The sequence below is a fragment of the Pollicipes pollicipes genome, unplaced genomic scaffold (genome assembly GCF_011947565.3).
Source record: "Pollicipes pollicipes isolate AB1234 unplaced genomic scaffold, Ppol_2.1 Scaffold_5724;HRSCAF=6776_pilon_pilon_pilon, whole genome shotgun sequence".
Taxonomy (NCBI): Eukaryota; Metazoa; Arthropoda; class Thecostraca; order Pollicipedomorpha; family Pollicipedidae; genus Pollicipes; species Pollicipes pollicipes.
Genome location: NW_023596746.1, coordinates 55,223,813 through 55,229,898, shown reverse-complemented (window position 1 = coordinate 55,229,898; position 6,086 = coordinate 55,223,813). Strand labels below are relative to the sequence as shown.

General features: G+C 56.5%; 1 pseudogene; it reads left to right on the top strand.

Moving 5' to 3' along the window:
- Positions 1 to 1,343: 1,343 nt before the first annotated feature.
- Positions 1,344 to 4,474, top strand: LOC119103221 (muscle-specific protein 20-like; annotated as a pseudogene).
- Positions 4,475 to 6,086: the final 1,612 nt, after the last annotated feature.

Genomic DNA, 6,086 nt, shown 5'->3' with positions numbered 1-6,086 from the left:
CTACGCCGACTGATTGCGACCGGTTCAACAGCTGGCGTTCCGCGGAGCGCCCGGGCGTCGCTCGCGGAGCGAGTGACAGGGCCGGCAGCGGCGGCGCTGGCGTCGCCCCCCCCCTTCCCCCCCCCTCCCCCACCGCTCAGCACGCCTGGACGGAGCGGCGCGCCCGGCTGGATCGGCGCTCCAGATGAAGCGCTCCTCGGCTTAGGAGCGGATGTGGTGTGGCTGGGAAAACTGCCATGTGACTGCCAAACTGCCACACTGTCAAATAAACTTCATCGGCATGCTCGGTTTTGACAGAGTACCAACCAGAGAAAACGCCAAGTGGGATATTTTACTAATACACCTTTCGTAAACTACAAGCTGAACAAGATCCGGTATGATCAATGCGTACAGCTATGTAATGGGACAAAATGTTCCACCGATTCAAATTCCATTGGAGTATGTATTTGAGCACGTATCTATTAAACATGAGTTGTGCATGCAAAGCGATACAAAGTTGTTTCCACATTGCATGTGAAGTTGTGGGATGGTGGCCTGGGCCGCCGATCAACTTGCGGGAGGGGGAACGAAAATCCTCCCGACAGTTCGTGTTTATTTCTCAAAGTGGCCTCTTGGAAGTGTGCCATTTGCTAACAAAGTGCTGAGCGAGTGCACATTTATCAGCCACCGTGTGCATGCATCAGCAACGAACCATGTTACAGTCGCAACCGCTTAAACATCAGGACTGAGATAGTGGCCTAAAGGCATGATTTTTTCATAACGCAATTCGAAGTTGTTCCTTTGTTGCAAGGGAACACACTGAAATGATTTCAAGTAAAGTCAGCCTTTAGATCCGATACAGAACAAGTTCTGTACGAGCACGTGTAGTTTCAGGGCTATGGAATGAAGGAAAATGTATAACGGTGAGATAGGACTACGCGCACCTGGAGACCCGACCGCGGAAACTTTGCCCCCACACACGGACTCCGCTGCAGATGTGCGCTTGGCGTTCAGTCAGGCCACCCACCAGCGGGCGCTTCGGCTTCACTCGTAGCAGGCGCGTGCACGCTGCCCCGGGCAAGCGGGGCGTCGTGAATGATGCGGGATAAATCGAGACGGAGGATACAAGGGAAGGATTATGAGTCTCATCACCAAAGGGTCTTATGGTTTCTTTAGACACTCGTAGAATCCAGACACACGTTGCAGACACGTTCCGGAATCACAAGAAAGTAGTCTTATACCTTTGCTGCAAATTCCGGTAAGTTTTCAAACTTTCGACTTTGTTCGCTGGCGACAGTGAGCAACAAGTCAAGTTTGTGCACATCACATCGAAGATTCATCATAGAACGGAGAGAACGTCCACGATGAATCGCCAGGTGTTCGTTCTCAGCATACGCGCACGACCGGACGTCGACACGTGCTCCGCCAGAAGGGTGCTGCTCATCACAGGGTTAGCCAGCTGGCGAGAGCACCAGTGTCGTGACCCCCACAAAAACGGCCTCGTGCTCGTATGTAATAAGGTACTACGCGTGAAGTGAGCACATCACCGTAATTCAGCCCTCAACGCCATCCGAGCTCTGCAAGGCGTAATTTCCAACAGCGCCGTGACGTCACCGGCGCTGGCGGCCATCCACCGCTGCCCACCGAAACTTCAGCCGCGTCCCGCCACGACACCATCCGAGCTCTGCAAGGCGTGGTCTCCAACAGCCCCGTGACGTCACCGGTGCCGGCGGCCATCCACCGCTGCCCACCAAAACTTCAGCCGCGTCCCGCCGCGGACACCCGTACCCCGGCCCCGGCCAGGCGCCGCGCCTCCCCCACACGTGGCTGGCAGGTGAGCCAGAGCTCCCACCTCCGCACGGTACTCGCGGCGGGGCGGGGCGGGCCGCCGTGCCGTTGATGTCCCGCTGGCGCGCGGGCCAGCTCGCCGAGCTGATGGATCGCGCCCTGATTGCCGCCGCGCCGGGGTGGTCGCGTCGGCGCGGCGCTGGTTGGCCGGACGGGGTCGACCTCGACAGAGTTCAACATGGTGTCAAGCTGACGGGCTGTTCGGCACGGTCGCTGTCGGGATAGGTGGCGGCCCCTGACGCAGCTCCTTCCCTCCCTCCCAGACCGCGAAAACGGCCGGCGGTGACATACAGCCGGTCGTCTGTCACGTCAAAAACGGCCGGCGGTGACATGCACTTGGCTGTTTGTCACGATTTGGGGCTGAAACTCGGCGGGGTTATCTCCGCGTGTCAGTGTGAATGAGGGGATGTGACGATTGAAGGCCTCGCCGACCGCGGCTGGCCCACTTTTTGCAACGTCGATTCCAAATGTTTTGCATCAGTGGCTTTAGACCAGAAGCACATTCAAAGCAGAGCTTGCTCTTCGTGCCCTGCAGCCATCTGCGCCAGGCAGCGTCGCTCCATTTCCACAATTGACTTTGACTCGGTCTTTCTTTGTCATACAGGATGGTGAAGGCATTTTCTCGCTCCACACAATGGCATGCCACAAGCCACCCTGCCAGCGAGAGTCGGTCCTCGCCGGCCGTCTCTGGACAGCTGCCAGCTGATCGTTTTGTGTAGGGCAGGGCAGAGCAAGGTGATTTATCCGGGCTCAATCCCACGGCTTCCGGAATTCCGCTTCTTATTCTTATCTCTTGGCAATAGAGACGGTAGTCCCCACGTGGTCATCGCAACAAACTGGGCTTGGGTCATAAATACCCGAGCTCCGGGTCTTACCTATCGCTGATGTCATAGTCGGCGAGCTATTTTTGAACGACAGCTGGGCAGGATCTACTGATGATGTGGTGGGACGCCTTCAGTCATTCCGCTGGCCTGAAACAGTCCGTTTCTCGCGCGAGGGGGTATCCTAACCCCTACCCGTGTACGGATACTCCCCTGGCGTGGTCCATCCAACACAGGACCTGTGTGCCGGCCCGGGGGGGGGGGGGCAGCGGAGACCTCTCTGACCCGACCTGACCTCCTGGCCGCAGACGGTGGGTCGCCGTGACCCGGGTGGAGGCGGAGGTGCAGCAGTGGATCGAGACCGTCACGGGAGAGAAGTGGCCCGCTGGACAGGACTACAGCGTCACCCTCAGGTGCTACGCCACGCCTCACCATACCACGCGCGGCTGGCAGTGCAGAACAGGGCTTGTGACGTTGAGCAGCTTCGTGGCGACACCAGCCACTGCGCTCGGTCAAGATAGGGGAGGCTGTCGGGTAGTGTGAGCTCGTACAACACCTGGAGACTCTGCGTTGCTGAGATAAGGCACATTTTATGATGGCGCATTTTGGGCCATGATGGCACATGGGCGCATTCTACTCCATTTTGATGGTCTTCAGCACCCGCTCAGGCCACGTTTTCTTCGTTGCATCAACACGATGCCATAAAATTCGCTGACAGACTCTGGCGTGAGTTGTGCCTTTCATGAGCACGCTGATGGCTTCAAAGGATGCACGGCATCGCTGTGTGGCGCACGACACCAAAGGTGCTCCTCGGACGCCTCGTTGGACATCGCTAAGCGTTTTTACAATGGGTGCCCCTGTTGTCAGTGTGTTTTGCCGGCCCCACATGCGCTGGGCGTTCCACTTAGACGCTTCGGAGTGAAGCCGCATCTGTCATCAGCCAGGCACTTGGCTGCCGGCGCTCGTTCGTCACTGACTCGTTTTTCTTCTAGAGATGGGCAGGTGCTGTGCAAATTGATGAACAAACTGGCACCCGGCTCCATCAAGAAAATCACCACGACCGGAACCTCTTTTAAGTTCATGGAAAACATCAATAAGTAAGTCCTAATTGCCATCGAATGCCATAGAGTACCATCGAAGACTATCGAATCCACACATGAGCCATGAGATGTGATTGGGTTGGTGCCGCAATGCTACAATATATTGCATGCCGCTATCCTATGCGTTTATCGGCGCGAATGTTGATGGCTAGCAAAACCCTTGGAGTAAAGTGGGTCGAGTGATTTCCCATAACCAAAGTCGGGTTTTTGTAATGCGTTTAACGCAAAGCCAGTCTAAGCTGACTCACTTGGTGTAGTTAGTTGTAAGGTGTGGCTACATGCCTAGTTAGGCTCTTAAGCTCGCTGCCCTAACAGGGCCCAATGATATCTTATATCGTGGTTGTTCAGCTTCCAGAAGGCGATGCTGGCGTACGGCTGTTCTGATCTGGACATCTTCCAAACCACGGACCTCTTTGACAAGAAGGATATTCCAGCCGTCACCAACTCCATATTCGCCCTCGGTCGACAGGTAGGCACTAGGTACACTTTCGCTACCATGGCAGCCACGTGTCTATCGAGCGGCGTATGCTTCGAACGTGTCAGTGACACGCGTGCGACGTTCCTGACGTGCTCCCGTCGCCTCCCGTTCCAGACATACCATCACCCCGAGTGGCGCGGCCCGTGGCTGGGACCCAAGCCGACAGAATAGGCCCGAGTATCCGGCGGAGTCGTGTTCAGGGCAGCGGTGATCGAAGGGACGGGCAGAACACGAGCAGCTTTGGCGGCCAGATGGTGCACCCGCCGCAGTGGCCTCTGCTGGCCGCCCGCCAGCACCCGTCACAGGCCGACCGTGACCTCCACGCGCTGTTCCTCCCGTCATCTGTTTGTTCTTGCTTACTAACATTCCGCGGTGTGTTTTGTCGCGGGATTGGTACCATGTTTCCAAAACGAGTTTGTCGTAATCATTGATGTGAATTGTTTAGAGAGCGCCGGATGTAGGCAGAGCGCTGGCAATCTCCGCTGTTCTGTTTCTCTCAAGCTGAGGGCGAGCGGGCCATGCATCTCATTACGTCGTCTCTGCTTGGCTGTGTCGAAATACAACTGGCTGTACTGATTTTAAGAACGCCTTTTCATGCACCCACTTTACAAACCGGGAATGCCGATGTTTATTATGCTTAAGAAGGAGTGGAGCAACAAGCACGTCAGTATCCTATGCTGATCTGCTGTGGACACAAATCACTCATCATGATTTATAGGTGGTATATCACCGCTGCGGATGTAAAGGAAGAGCTCTTCAAGCATACCGATTGGTAAGTTGTTCAGAGCTCCGACAAACGTCACTTTTCAGCCACTGAGGTGACAACCGTTAGAAGACCTATGTCCCACACATCGCGCGGTCGCGGCCAACGAAACACGCATCGTTTTGGGTTCTTTATTTGAAGCCCATGTGGTTGTCATGGAGCGCCGCCAGCGCTGTGAAGATGGCCAAGACATCGACGTCACTGGAGCACCAGCAGCAGGGTGAAGGCGGCCAACGAGAGGCGGCGTACTTGACGAGGCAGGAGACGTGGCTGACGCAGTGGTCTTGGGGGCCGGCTGGGCACGCGCGGGCGGCGCCGCGCCGGCAGAAGGACGCTGTGGTGGGGTAGAACGCACCGCGTCTATATCAACCGAACGTCAAAAAACACATCCGCTGAGCGATATGCGTTGTGTAGCTTTTCATTGCAATTTTGAATGTACGTGCTACGAGCGCACGTACGCTCCTGGCACCGCAAAGCTGTTTATCTCAAGCAATCGTAACCCGTCAACACAGGGTAACCACACAATACACGTGATAGAATTTCTTGTTTTGCCACAAGACCTCAATACGGAGACGCAGTGACCTGATCCCAGTCCCCCATTACAGGGACAGGGCAACGAGGAGGGTAAGGGGTAAGTAGCCTCTATTTCTGGAGAATTTGCTATCAAACTTGTCATTGCACGTAAGCAACGATGTAAATCACGCTTACTCATCCTCCCCAATCTGCTTTGAGGAATCACCAGGATCGTCCCGATGAGACCCCCCAGGAGAAGCGTGATCCTCCTTGACGGTCCCACGACCCACCGGCCCGATACAGGAGCGCCAGCGGCGGGACGGCCGGGTCACCAGGCGCCCCCGGCTGCTCTCCGGCCATCAGCTGATTGGCCTGTGAGCGCCGCGCCGGCAGTTTAAATGTCCCAGCCGGAGAAGGTGGCAGCTGAGCAGGCCGCCGCCCAGAGCAGCACCAACACCGTCCACGAGCGCATGCCTGGCTGGCACAAGGGACCGGGTGAGCATGTGGCTCGCTCAGACAGGCGGCGCCTACAAAAAGAGGCGCGGGGCAGCCTCTGCTCATCTCCATGGGGAACAATCGCTCAC